The 15,171-nt window shown below is 37.6% G+C and overlaps 1 long non-coding RNA gene across 1 annotated transcript; it reads left to right on the top strand.

The window, feature by feature from the left end:
- Window positions 1-681: 681 nt before the first annotated feature.
- Window positions 682-7,752, top strand: LOC135149130 (uncharacterized). The gene is made up of 3 exons (XR_010287264.1): window positions 682-807; window positions 2,091-2,155; window positions 7,409-7,752. It is a non-coding gene; the product is annotated as an uncharacterized LOC135149130 (long non-coding RNA).
- The last annotated feature ends 7,419 nt before the right edge of the window (window positions 7,753-15,171 follow it).

Here is a 15,171-nt window from a genome sequence, read left to right as displayed (position 1 = left end):
GCTTATTTATTTTATTACAAGAAATTGTAGATAAATAAAGAAAGAAGAGAAAATGCAAGAAAAAGAAGAAAAGGAAAAGAAAAGAAGAAAAAAAAGAGTTGGCAACTAAGGGACACATGGAGGGCCACAATCTTCCCAACACACAAGGCACATGGATGGTCAAGATTGAGGCACCCTACCCCTAAACCCTTATTTTTTAGTTATAAATACCCCTTTCCCTTTACTTGTAATGACCAACCAGCTACCTACCCACCTTTTCTACCTAGTCATTTCTATAGTTAGTATCTTAGATAGATTTACATTTTGCTAGCCCCAATTTCCTTCCCAAGCTTGTACACACTTTTTAATTTATATGCAAATCTCTTTTAGCTTAATCTTGTATTGTCTTTTTAATTTTCTCTAAGTTGTATGATTCTTTTAAGTACCACCACATGCTTTTTAAGCTTTTGGGAAATGAAGAATCATTGAACTTGTGATTAGTGTAGATTTTATAATTGCTTAAATTAGTTAATTAAAACTCTAGCACAAAAGATGATTTGTGTGGGGGTTTAACTTTTCTAGTTCAAGACTATAGAACTTTTAATTCGGGAGTTGACTTTTATTAATTTAAACTATTAACAGCATCTGGTTTTGGGTTAATGATTTATTTAGAATGTGTTTTCTTTTGTTAGCTAAGTATAGCACACAAACCCCTCCCCTGTTTCGTTTACCAACAAAACCCCTGTTCTCTTTTACTTCGTTTTTTGTCATTAGCTCCGAGTCATACCGAGTCCGTTTTTCTGAGTTCCCCGAGTCGCCGATTTGCCTGTGAGTCGAGCACTGAGTCTTAAACAAGTCTGTATTTCGTTTGTCCCGATTTCTGCTTTGCCGAGCTTTTTCATCGAGTTGTTAGTTTTTTTTTCGCTGAGTTTTGTTTTAATTTCCAGGTTTTAATTCATCTGCTGTTTGCTTAGGGTTGTAGTTACGAGTTGCCGAGTCTCGAGTTTCTAAGTTGAGTCCTGGGTTTAATCTTCATTGAGTCTCGTTGTTGTCCTGCAATTTCAGCTGTTAGTTTTTGTTTCTCTGTTTCGCGAGGTCATAGCTGAGTCAGTCGAGTCTATGTGCTGCTGTGTTTTGGGTTGTAATCGAGTTTGATTGTGCTGTTTTCTGAGTCACCGAAGCGAGTCTGTCCTGTGTAGTTCAGCATAGTTTGAGTTCTCTGTTCTTGCACTGAGTCGTTATTTGCTTGCGTTTTTGTTGACTGATTTCCGAGTTTTTCACTCGATTTCCTGCTGAGTTGTTTTCTGTATTTGTAAGTGCAGAGTAGTGTAGTTCAATGTCATCGAGTCATAGTTTTAGCTTCGTTTTTGCTTCAATCTGCACTGAGTCGATTTGCCGAGTTTGAGCTGGGTTTGCTGCAGTTTAAATAGAGTAGAGTAGCTGCTGAGTTCATTCCGAGTCGATTTCATTTTCTACCGAGTTTATCGAATTATGCCGGCTGAGTTTTTATTCTATTTGCAGTTACCGAGTCCCCCTCTTTGATTGCTCTACTGAGTCGAGGCTGGTTGTTTTTTTTTTCGATGTTTTCTTTAATTGTTTTTGTTTTTGTTTCTTTTATATATTTGAATCACTTTGTTACGTCTATTTGCCTGGTTTTGTTTTATGATTAATTTCTTGGCCATATTCTCTTTTTATTGCTGCAGTGTCATTCATTAGCCGTAGTTCATTTATTTTGTTTGGCAGCTTGTCTCGTCACTTAGTGATTAATTCTTTTGATTAATTTTGGTAATTAATTTGGTTAAGTAAGATTAATTAGATGAAAGCTTATAATGATTGAAATTAGTTTTTAGATATACTCACTTTTCACAACTCAAAATTGTTCTAATTCGCCTAGGTTAGAAATTAAAGGATCGCGAAAAATATTTTAATCTCTGTGGACGAATCTTAAATATTAAAACGGTGATCGTGCGCTTGCGATTATTTTTAAAAATCTCTTTTTGAGCACATCAAGTTTTTGGCACCGCTGCCGGGGATTGAAATTAATTTTTCGCTCCTTTATTTTTAATCTTTTCGGATTAGTTTGTTTCTCATTTTTTGTTCTTTATTTCAAGGAGGAATATTCGGGAATCATGGAGTAAAGTGTACAAATTTTGCTCGGATTTGGAAGCTTGCTTTGGTAGCCCGTATCTCTCCACTCTTATTTTTCGTTTTTATGTAGAAAATCACAAACAAATCTGAAAATTGGAAAAAACACAAACAAAATAAAAAAATTAAAATCCAAAAATATTAGTTAGAACTACATATGTGTCGCATCATGCATTTAATCACTTAGGGCACATCATTTAGATTTTAATTTTTGTTTTTAAATTTTCGTACCTTTAATTGTGGTGATCGCTGGAGGACCCGAAGGTACGTTAATTTCTTTTTTTTAGATTAAAACACGTAATGTAGAGCATCCATAGTTGTTTATAGTTTTTAATTATATCATTGTGTGGTGCATCATTTTAAATAAATCTTAAGGGCAAAACCACTCATAAGATAAGGGAAGGGATTTCATCACTCTTTCCTTGGCCCACAACGACTTAATTCTTCATTTTGCATTCCCTAGCCTTTTAATAAAACTGAATTAGACGTTAGCCCCTAGGATTTCGCGCTCAACTAGGAAGGTACCTAAAAGACGAGGTAATCTTTAATTATTCCGACTTTTCGGTGTCTAAGGAAAGCGAAAGCTTACCTGGCCGATTAAGGTTTGGTGTCTAAGCGCGGAGATTGGCCTCTTGGCAATGCCTGCTCCAAACTGGCCAGAGCGGTCCGAATAATTTCTGATTTATCGAGTTTTTGGTGGTCCTTAAAGTTAGGAGCAAGGTCTAGTTCATTTTATTAGGGAACCCTAGACTTAAGTTTTTCTTTCTCTTTTACACCCTTTATTTTGTGTGTTTTACTTTTTCGCACTTATTTGCTACATGTTTATCGTTTATGCGAACTACTTGGGTTAGGAACGAATAATCTAGATTAGTAAGACCGATAGTCGAGATTCCTTCTTCTTCGTCTTCTTCGGACTCCGAACCCATAGAAGCTAGCAATTCGATATCAAACATGGCCGTGTCTCTTAAAGACCGTTGTTACCCGTCCCGTTCAAGTCAACCTTCGTGCATCACCCTTCCTCCCGTAAATGGGAACAATTTTGAAATCAAAGCTCATCATATTAGCATGTTACCTAAATTTACCGGGAGTGAGGGTGAGGATCCTTATCTTTTTTATCCAAGAGTTCGAGGAAGTTTGTTCCCTCCAAAAGCTCCAACAATTAACGGAAGATTCGATTAGACTTAGGCTCATTAATTTTGCGCTTAAAGAGAATGCGAAAAAATGGTTATATAGTCTTCCCGTTAATTCTATTTCCACGTGGGAGGGGTTTGTGGTGGTTTTTCTTAAAAAGTATTTTCCAAATCATAAGACTACTCGAATTACAAATGAAATAAATCAATTTCATCAAAAGGAAAATGAGTCTTTTTGGATTTTCTTTGACCGCTTCAAAAATCTTCTTTCACAATTCCCCCACCACGGAATAGAAAAATGGAGACTTTGCAAGATAGTTTACGAGGCCTTAGATAGTCAAACCACTGCGTTATTAGAGTCTATGTGCCAAGGTAAATTCATGGAAAAAGATGACGACCAAGGGTGGGAATTTTTTGAGGATTTAGCGGAAAAGACTATGATGTGGGAGTCAACTAGGGAGCCCAAAAAGTCAATTCAGTCATCTAGTGCTAGGGGCTTGCATTCGATAGGAAACAATGTGGCAATTGATGCCAAATTAGCTACCCTAACTAGGAGACTTGAAGCTTTAGAAACTAGTAAACCTCTCACACAAATATCGACGCACCCTAGTTATAATTTTCAAAATCCCGCAACTCAACCCTTGCACGAGTTTGAACAAGTAAATGCTATGTTCCAAAATTCTAGGAATGATGCGTTTGCACCTACTTACAATCCGGGTTGGAGAAATCACCCAAATTTCTCATGGACCCAAGGTCAAATTTTTCAAAATCAAAGCCCAACTCCTTTTCAAACTCCTCAAACAAATTTTCAAAGGCCCAACCCAAACTCTTGCTCAACCCAAAGTCCGAATTCATTTGCTAACCCAATTCAAACACCTTTGAATCCTCCCGGTTTCAATGATTCGGATAAACGACTCAATTCATTAGAAAAGAGTTTGGAAGCCTTAGTTAAATCGCAAACCAATTTGACTCAATCACAACAAACCATCATGACAACCCTAACCCAAGATAGGCAAATTTTGCATTCTAATGTGCAAGCCGTTTCTAAGTCAGAGGCCCAATTGAGTCAATTAGCTAGCACGTTGTGTGAGCGAGAGAAGAACAAATTCCCTAGTCAACCCGAGGTCAATCCTAAGTTTCCTCTCAATCAAAGACCTCCCGAGAATGTTAATTCGATCATTTCTCTTAGGTCGGGTAAACAAGTTGATACCCAAGTTGGTGAGAACCTCGGTAAGAAAGGGGATTCGACTTCTAATCCAAGTCCACCCATTACTACCATTAATCATGACAAACCCGAGTGTTCAAAAGCCCGTGAGGAGTCGAGTGACCCAAACCCGGAACCCGAATTGCAAAGTGAAGTAGTCTATAAACCAAGAGTCCCTTACCCACAAAGACTTATTTCACCTAAGCAATCGGCTCAAATGGAGAAGATTTTGGAAGTTTTTAAGCAAGTCAAGGTCAACATACCTCTTTTAGATGCCATTCAACAAGTTCCTTCTTATGCTAAGTGTCTAAAAGATTCGTGTACCCATAAGAAAACCACTCATGTTCTAAAGAAAGCCTTTTTGACCTCACAAGTTAACTCGATTCTCTCGAATCAAATTCCCGTGAAATATAAGGACCCTGGTTGTCCTACAATTTCTTGTGTCATAGGCAATACCTTTGTGGATAAAGCTTTACTTGATTTGGGAGCGAGTGTGAATCTTCTTCCTTTCTCGGTCTACCAAGCCCTAGGTTTAGGAGATCTCAAGACCACCAATATGACCCTTCAACTTGCCGATCGTTCTATAAAAATGCCTAAGGGGATTACTGAGGATGTGTCAATAAAAATCGGTGATTTTATCTTTCCCGTTGACTTTGTTGTTCTCGAGACTCAACCCGTCTCAAATCCTAAGAACCAAATTCCTATCATTTTAGGACGACCTTTTCTTGCCACATCCAATGCCTTAATCAATTGTAGGAATGGTTCTATGCATGAAGCTCACATTTGGAAACATGACCATAGACTTAAACATTTTCAATGTAGGAAAAGAACCCAATGAGCTTTATGAGCAACCTATAGGGGTTAATGTGGTCAACAAGTTTGTCACATGGTCTAGTTTTGAGGATAGTGAGATTGAGTCTCTTATCAACGAGGATTTCAAAGTCAACAACGAGAACAATAGGGAATATCATGAGTCGTTGAAAGAGTTGACCTCGGAGGAGTTGTTAGGAGAATTGAACGACATTTGCTCAAAATGGGAAACTCCACCCGAGATTGTTAGTGTGAACCCTAGGCCCGATTTTACGAGCCATGTAGATGAATCACCGACATTTGACTCGTTGTTCCATCATTCGCATAGCGCCTTAGGAAAGGATAACATCATTTCTTACATCGTTCCTAGTGATTTATCCTATGACCAAAAATGCATAGTCTCTAATTTGCTTGATAATAAAGAAGCGTTAAGTTGGTTCAGGGAGAACATTAGTGATACTTGTCCTATAGGGGTAAATGATGGTCACGTGCTTGAGAAAGTCTTCGTGCCTAAAAATTTTCGCACATATTTTGACTCTTTCTCGAAGCTTCCTCCCATCTTTCCTTCCGGAATTGGCTGATTCGCTTCCGTCTTCGAACCTTCCACCGTGAAGTTCAGGTATGGGGAAGGAAATGTGTGCGTGCGTGGGTTGTGTATGTGTTTCAGTAGTTAATAAAAATCCCCTTCATATCCATTTCAGGTATTTTTCCTCTTTTCTCTTACATTTCAATTCTCTCTTTTGCATACATTGAGGACAATGCATGATTTAGGTATGGGGAGGGCTTTAGTATAATTCTTAAAATGAAAAAACCCTAAAAAATGAAAAATTAGAAAAATACAAAAATAGAGATGGTTTAGCTAAGTTGTCTTTCCCTCACTCAAACTTTAGGAGTAGTTGGTGTTAGCATACTTTCGAAAAGTATATATATGTAGTGTCTTTTTGATAATTTGAACGTAGTTGAGTAAGGTTGTCTTTTTGAAGCTTGTATCGACCGATTTGTACTCGTAATTCCAAGATGGCACACAGATTTGCACAAGACCTTTGATGGAGAGATTGTCTAGTGATATTATTCGATACCTGAGAGAGAACCCACATGTTGAAACAATATTGAATCGAAGACCTTTGATGGAGAGATTGTCTAATGATATTATTCGATACCTGAGAGAGAACCCACATGTTGAAACAATGTCGAATCGAACCTTTGCGAATAAAAAAAAGAGAAAAAGAAAAAAAAAATAGATAAAAAAAAGAGATAGAAAAAGAAAAGAAATAACTACTTCAATACCCATTGTTCTTTATAGATAAAATCTTTAGATAAATGGGCAAAAGTAGATTGGCTAGTCTCGTTTTGTGGCCTTTGTTACTCGAGTTATTAAGTCCGTCGGGGGATTTCAAAACCTAGTGCCCTAAGACCGTTTGGTTTGGGAGTCACTGACCTAAAGCTCGCTACATGAGTAACACTGTTTGCCTAAGAAAACGGACAAAATAAAGTCAATGTAAAATAAAAAACAAAAAAGAAAAAAAAGAAAAAAGAAAGAAAAAAAGAAAAAAGAAGAATAAGAGTTTGTGAAGTTTGGCTAGATATTTGTTTCGATAGAGATTGGGTCAGTTCGATATTGGTTGAAAAAGAGAAAATGTTCTTAGACGATTAGGATCCATCAAAAGCCTTAAATTACTTACACTCCTTGGATTTCTTGTAAATCTTTGTGTCGATGCAAGTAGATTAGAGACAACTGTATCTTGATTATTAGTAGATGAGTCTTTAAGTCGTATTTTCCTTAAAAACGCTTTTTGTTAACACCAACGAAATTAGAGTAGGGTCGAGTAGACACTTGCTAGAATGTCTCGAAGATTTTATGGGTATATCTTCTGTAAACCCTTAGGAGACAAAACTCCTCTTGTAGAGATCGTCTACGAGTTTAACGGGTTGGTGAACCTAAAATCACCCGTCATGCCTACAAAAAGGAGCCTAGGACTTGCATTTAGTTTTCTTAGTTTAGTTTTTTTCTTTTGATTTTTACTCGAGGACGAGCAAAAGATAGGTATGGGGAAGTTTGATTAGTCCATATTTTTGCATATTTAAGTGCCTATTTTTTGTTTATTTTCGTAGTATTAATCACTTATTTATTTTATTTCAGGAAATTGTAGATAAATAAAGAAAGAAGAGAAAATGCAAGAAAAAGAAGAAAAGGAAAAGAAAAGAAGAAAAAAAGAGTTGGCAACTAAGGGACACATGGAGGGCCACAATCTTCCCAACACACAAGGCACATGGATGGTCAAGATTGAGCCACCCTACCCCTAAACCCTAATTCTTTAGTTATAAATACCCCTTTCCCTTTACTTGTAATGACCAACCTAGCTACCTACCCACCTTTTCTACCTAGTCATTTCTATAGTTAGTATCTTAGATAGATTTACATTTTGATAGCCCCAATTTCCTTCCCAAGCTTGTACACACTTTTTAATTTATATGAAAATCTCTTTTAGCTTAATCTTGTATTGTCTTTTTAATTTTCTCCAAGTTGTATGATTCTTTTAAGTACCACCACATGCTTTTTAAGCTTTTGGGAAATGAAGAATTATTGAACTTGTAATTAGTGTAGATTTTATAATTGCTTAAATTAGTTAATTAAAACTCTAGCACAAAAGATGATTTGTGTGGGGGTTTAACTTTTCTAGTTCAAGACTATAGAACTTTTAATTCGGGAGTTGACTTTTATTAATTTAAACTATTAACAGCATCTGGTTTTGGGTTAATGATTTATTTAGAATGTGTTTTCTTTTGTTAGCTAAATATAGCACACAAACCCCTTCCCTGTTTCGTTTACCAACAAAACCCCTGTTCTCTTTTACTTCGTTTTTTGTCATTAGCTCCGAGTCATACCGAGTCCGTTTTTCTGAGTTCCCCGAGTCACCGATTTGCCTGTGAGTCGAGCACTGAGTCTTAAACAAGTCTGTATTTCGTTTGTCCCGATTTCTGCTTTGCCGAGCTTTTTCATCGAGTTGTTAGTTTTTTTTTCGCTGAGTTTTGTTTTAATTTCCAGGTTTTAATTCATCTGCTGTTTGCTTAGGGTTGTAGTTACGAGTTGCCGAGTCTCGAGTTTCTAAGTTGAGTCCTGGGTTTAGTCTTCATTGAGTCTCGTTGTTGTCCTGCAATTTCAGCTGTTAGTTTTTGTTTCTCTGTTTCGCGAGGTCATAGCTGAGTCAGTCGAGTCTATGTGCTGCTGTGTTTTGGGTTGTAATCGAGTTTGATTGTGCTGTTTTCTGAGTCACCGAAGCGAGTCTGTCCTGTGTAGTTCAGCATAGTTTGAGTTCTCTGTTCTTGCACTGAGTCGTTATTTGCTTGCGTTTTTGTTGACTGATTTCCGAGTTTTTCACTCGATTTCCTGCTGAGTTGTTTTCTGTATTTGTAAGTGCAGAGTAGTGTAGTTCAATGTCATCGAGTCATAGTTTTAGCTTCGTTTTTGCTTCAATCTGCACTGAGTCGATTTGCCGAGTTTGAGCTGGGTTTGCTGCAGTTTAAATAGAGTAGAGTAGCTGCTGAGTTCATTCCGAGTCGATTTCATTTTCTACCGAGTTTATCGAATTATGCCGGCTGAGTTTTTATTCTATTTGCAGTTACCGAGTCCCCCTCTTTGATTGCTCTACTGAGTCGAGGATGGTTGTTTTTTTTTCGATGTTTTCTTTAATTGTTTTTGTTTTTGTTTCTTTTATATATTTGAATCACTTTGTTACGTGTTAGGCCGACTAAACTCACTATATATATGATAATATAGTGAACACAATCCAAAACAAACACAAGTATAAGAGAATAATTCAATAAACTCTTATTCACAAATCTCAGTAGTTTACAAATAATCTCTTAGTGATTTATATCTTATCACTAAGAGCTGCTAGGTTACACGAATGATATTCAATTGATAACTCATGTAGAGTAAACCCTAAGCTGTGTTTATATACACAGTTACATGATATCTACTGATTGATTTATAATTATCTGCTTCCTAAAATAATCTAATCAGTAGCTATCCTTCTGCTGTCCTGATCTGTACAATCTCTCTTGATCTTTATCTTCCTTATTTAGTCAGATATGCTCCTGAAAATCAGCCGCCTGTAAACTCTGATCATCGCTTAAACTCTGATCCAGCTGGCAGTCGTTAAACTCTGATTTCCAGCTAAACTCTGATATTTGCTTCTGCACACTAAACAAGTTAGATACCTGTGACATCATCAAATATGTAACAATCTCCCCCAACTTGTGCATTAGACAGAATGAACAAGTTCTATATATTTACTGATGATGTCAAAAACAATCAAGAACAAATGCAAGAAATAATTAATCTGCATAAATGAATTATAACTTACAGATTGAGCAGAACTAATTACAACTTACAGTACATGTCAGAACTTAGTCAGCCAATCAGTCTATATCCATAGCTCTCCTTAACAAACTGAGTAATCAGATTTTCTTCAATTTGCTTCAGAGTCTGTATCATTTGAGCTTTGACAGTCTTGAGTTCTTCATCTTCATCTCCTGTCTGGTATATGGCTGATCTCAAAGCATTTGCTTTGCTTCTCTTCATTGCTTCTCCCAATTGAATCACTCTGGGCCTGTCTGCTTCATTATTATAACCCAAGACTCTGATATTTGCAATAGTCTCCATCACAGAGCTATTCTTTTCCATGTCAATTTCAGAACCATCATCTTGAGCTATTTTTGGAATGTATTCTTCATCAGGCTGTACTCCATAGAATCTTCTCTTTTCCCTGATTGTCCTTTTCATCAAGTCTGACCACCTCTGAGTAGCTTCATTCTTGATCTCCAGCATGTAGTGAAAATGCTCCAGCTCCCTCAGAGATTTCAGTAACAAATCAGCTTCTGAGATTCTATAAACTCTGCCAGACTCCAGAAATATAGCAATCTTTTCTTTATCTTCTGTCCCATCATGAGTGTCCATTAAGATTTGAACTGACTCAACCTTATCAAGATCCTCCTGTGTTACAGCTTCTCCTACTTTTTCAGTCAGAGGATAAGGATCTCTGAAAGTAGTTGCTGAGCCTGTTTGAATCTTTTCTTTTCTATGACCAAGGCCAGTCCAGTCATAAGCTTCTTTTCCTCTGGTTCCATGAGATCTGATTCTGGTGAGCAGTGGACTTTCTTTGTACAGATTTGTACCAAGACTTCCAAATAGACTTTTCTTCTTCTGGGATTTAGCTTTGTCAACTTGAGCCCTGTCAGTGGTTGACTTGATCCATGTAGCTTTAACTTCAACTGGTTTCATGTTTTCTTCATCTTTGTGTTTAGCTTGAGCAATGTCAGAGGCTAAATTCTGATCAGTTTCTTCAGGAATATTTACAAGTGTTTGTTGAACTTCTGATTCAGCCTTTCTTGTAGATGAAACACCATCTATGACCTTTTTCCCTTTTCTGCTTGAATCAGAGTCAGATTTTTGATAAACTCTGGGCCTATCTATATCAGCATAATTTATCTCACTGATCACAATTCCTTTCCTTCTTGAAGAAGTTGACTTCTCAGTGACCAGCTTCTTGCCATCAGAGCTTATTTTCTTCTGATCAGTTGCAGTTTTATTGGGCTTTGATTCTCTGTTCTTCTTGATCTCAGCAGCCAACCTCTCTTCTTCTTTTCTGATGTCTTCAAGTGATAACCCTGGATTTTCCTCTTCGAATAGATTCTTTGCAACTGCTTCATCAAAAGCTAGTTGTGTAGGGGCCTTGTAGAAGAAGGTCTTTTCCTCTCCTTGAAACTTCACTGTGTGACTCAACAGCTTAGATTCAGGATCACCAAGCTCAACTAATTGCTCAGAGAGAGCTTTGGTTTTACAGTCAGCTGGTATCAGAGGTTGTTGGGATTTTGTTTTCTGTGGTTGCTGAGTACTGCTTCCAGCCTTATCATCCCTCTTTTCTTTAGATTGACTCTGAGAGTGCAAGATTATCTCAGAGTTTAAATTTCCAGACTCCTTCTTTTCTTCATCCTCTTCCTCATCATCTGGTTTTCTCTGTTGCTGATCAACCTTGCATTTGTCTTTCAGTACTTTCTCCCCCTTTTTGGCATCATCAGGGATGAGAAATTTGACCAGTTGAGCAACAGAGGAGCTCAACTCAGCCAGAGTTTGCTGCATGGATTGCTGAGTGAATTCTATAGAGGATAGTCTGGCTTCCACAGAGGAAGTTGGAGCTCTTTGCATCCTCTTAGAGTAACTGAGAGTGCAAACTCTGTTTTCTGTAGGTTTGGAAGAAGGAATTTCACAAACAGGAGCCGTTGATGCAGATTGAACAGGTGAAGGATCTCTGACTGGAGAGACTTCCCTGACTGAAATGCTGACTCTGTTCTCAGCAGAGACTTCAGCTGCAAGAATAGCTGGGGCAATAGGATGACCAGAAGTGACCTCTGTAGTATCTGTATCATCATCATCAACTGCAATACTGAGTGTCTGTGAGCACAAAGGGGCTGTAGCTTCCTCAGAATTTGCAGCAGATAATATCTCCTGATCAGGAGCTGCAACCAATTCTTCAACAGGAGTTATAATTTCTTGAGCAATGTCTGGAGTAGTGACAATTGCCTCTGGAATCGACTCAGATTCTTCAGGAATGTTGTCAGAGATAGGAATTGCAGCCTCTGTGGAATGCGGCAAAGGATCCTCTGACTGAGGAATAGATTCTGACATTGGGGTGTCAGCAAGAGGTGAAGTAGTCAGAGGTTCTGCAGATAAGGGCTCTATCATCAGAGGATCAGATACTGTTGCCATCTCAAGAGGATTTACTGTGGATTCTAGAGGAGGGTCCACAGTAAGATCAGTGATAGTGGAGGTGGGCTTGATCTTCTTTCTGGGCCTTGAGATGAGTGGTACTGGTTCTGGCTCAGAGTCTGAGTCTGAGTCTGATAGTTTCTGCATAAATCTTCTCTTCCTAGGTGGAGGAGATGACTGTTTGGATGGAGATGACTGTTTAGATGACCTCAGTACTCTTGTAGGTGAAGATGTTACAACTGGCCCTTTTTGGGAAGGACCAGAGGTTTGCTTTGGTTTAGATTTTACAACTGGCCCCTTTTGGGAAGGACCAGAGGTTGGTATTTCTTGTGGCTGTTGAGAGGAGGTTGGTAAATTCTCATCAGAGAATAGTGAGCCATATTTATCTGGCATTGCCAGCTTCAATTTATCCTGCACAGTTACAGGTATGGCAAAAATGGGCAGTTGGGGTTTCTTACTGTCCTTCTTAATTAAGTCAGAGAAAGCTCTTTTTGTAATTTTGAAGGGTGGTTCAGTGTCAGTATCAGGAATAGGTACCAGAGGATAACAATATGAGAAAATAAGCTGACAAAATCTAGCAAAGTAGACAGTATTTTCATCCTCTAATCTCCTATCACCAATAAATCTCAAGATATAAGGAGCAATATCAAAGTTGAGATTATGAATCAGAGCATACCCAATTTGCTGACTGAAGAGTGGGATTGCATCATAGTTGCTGCATTTATTTCCAAAAGCCCTGGTGATACAGTCGTAGTAAAAGCTCCATTCTTTGCAGAGACAAGGGCGCTTGAGTTCCCCCATCTTGTCAGTGTTACCAGAGTATCCAAAGAATTGCATCATATCCTTCAGAGTTTGGGTGCTGACAGAGCTATGATATTTGGAATGCTCTGGAAGGTGGAGAGCCTTTCTTACAGTTTCAGGAGTGACAATATACTCCTGACCATCATATATGCATGTCAAAGATGGTGATCCATGTTCACCACCATCATTGTATCTTGCTGAACGCCAGAGTGAGAGAACTTGTTCTGGAGAAATCACCTCTGGTTGTGTGAGTGCATACATGAGCTCACTGTGAGCCAGATAGTCCTGAATGAGATGGAACTCGCTTGGAGCTTCAGCGTTTGACAGGATTGCAGCGTAGTTGTTGGTGACGAACTTGGCACCATTATATTCAAAGGCTTTGGTCGACATTTTCTGAAAAATCAAGAGAATAGTGAGGTGTAGATAAGGTGTTTGATGAAATGCGCACAAGAGTTTTTGAAACGATTATCAGAGAGAGAGAGAATGATTAATTGTGTGAAATAATGAAAAATTTCAATTTCTGACAATATATATGTGTATACGCATGTTGGTGAGAGATAAACGCTGTAGTGGGGCACGTGGCAGGTTCTAAACGGTAAAAAAAATATGGTAGTGGAGAGGTAATTATGAGTGGCGTGTGAATCTGAACAAATATGCACCATTTACCAATAAAACACAAATAATTACCGAGTTTTTCTCCACTCAGGAATTCAAATGGTTTTTCTACCGTTTGATAATAAAATCTAATACTATCTGACCAAAATATTTATTTTAACTCGGACTTCGATCAGAGGCTGACCATTGACCAGAGTTTAAATAAATGACTTACAAAGTGACAAATCAAAGAGTGATCATAGAATCTTGTAATGGTGAGAGATAAATATTCAAGGTCTATACGACACTTGCTCCTCAGAGTTTGCAAATATTTATTGAACTCTAGTCAAAAATTACTCGAAGCCAAAAAAAAATTGTCAATCACAGAAGTGGAGTGAGGTGTGTGTTAACATGAATATTCTAATGTCACAGAGATTGTCAAATTTCTTAACTAATATTAGAAAGAATCAAATTATTAGAAAATTGTTTAATCATCTCATAAGCCGAGTTTCTCAAGAGATGGATCAGAGTATACTTATTTCTTCTCTTTGGAATCACAAATGTCTTTTGAAAGGGAACTCCTCATGGTAAGTGAGTCATAACCTTTATTAGACTTTTTGTTTTCTCAGAGTATTTCTCCAGTAATCAGAGAATGTGAAAAGTCACCAAAAAATTGTTTCAATTTTTGATGCATTTGCTTAATACCAGCAGTGCACTTGGTTCTTTCCTTTCACAAATTTTCTAAGATCTCAAAGGAGTACCTGAGATTATTTCTTTTGTTTTTCTTTTCTTTTGATTTTCTTTACTGAGAAGAAATTTCTTGAGGACCCATAACTGAGTTGTCTTAACTCTTAGCTTAGAAGAGGAATAAATCAGATTCTTTTCTGAGTACATGTCTAATATTTAAGAAGTAAGACAATCTAGGTGACAAAATTAACTCATGTGTTATGTGTTAAAGATTTCCACAGCTGTAATATCAAAAAAATCAGACTTTAGAGATACTTAACGACCAAATTCAGGTAAGTGCAACATGTTCTTCACAGGAGTATCTTTCATCATGAAAAATTCAAGTCATCAGAGTTTGTCGGGTCAGAGTTTAAATATCAGAGTTTATCAAATCAGAGTATAATCACCAGAGTTTAGATCAGAGAATAACAGATGCAGTTGTAGATCAGATTTATAACAACAAATACTAACAGATATAGTATGATGCAATGTATCAGAGTTTAGAGAGGACCAGAAATCATCCCTAATTCGTTTACAAGCCTTGTAAATGTTGCTTCAGCCAGAGGTTTGGTGAAGATATCTGCCAACTGCTGATCTGTTGGAACAAAGTGAAGCTCTACTGTTCCTTCCATCACATGTTCTCTGATAAAATGATACCTTATGCTGATATGCTTGGTCATGGAATGCTGTACTGGATTTCCTGTCATAGCAATAGCACTTTGGTTATCACAATAAATAGGAATTTGAGTCAGAGTTAACCCATAATCCAGTAGTTGATTCTTCATCCATAAGATCTGAGCACAGCAGCTTCCTGCAGCAATATACTCTGCTTCTGCAGTGGATGTGGAGATAGATTTTTGTTTCTTACTGAACCAAGAAACTAATCTTCCTCCTAAAAATTGACAGCTCCCACTTGTACTTTTTCTGTCTATTTTGCATCCTGCAAAATCTGCATCAGAGTAACCAATCAGTGTAAAGTCTGATTCTCTGGGATACCAGAGTCCCATCTCAAC

The sequence above is a fragment of the Daucus carota genome, chromosome 9 (assembly GCF_001625215.2).
Source record: "Daucus carota subsp. sativus chromosome 9, DH1 v3.0, whole genome shotgun sequence".
NCBI lineage: Eukaryota > Viridiplantae > Streptophyta > Magnoliopsida > Apiales > Apiaceae > Daucus > Daucus carota.
The sequence above is the reverse complement of the archived record's forward strand: the minus strand, read 5'-3'. Positions and strand labels throughout refer to the sequence as shown.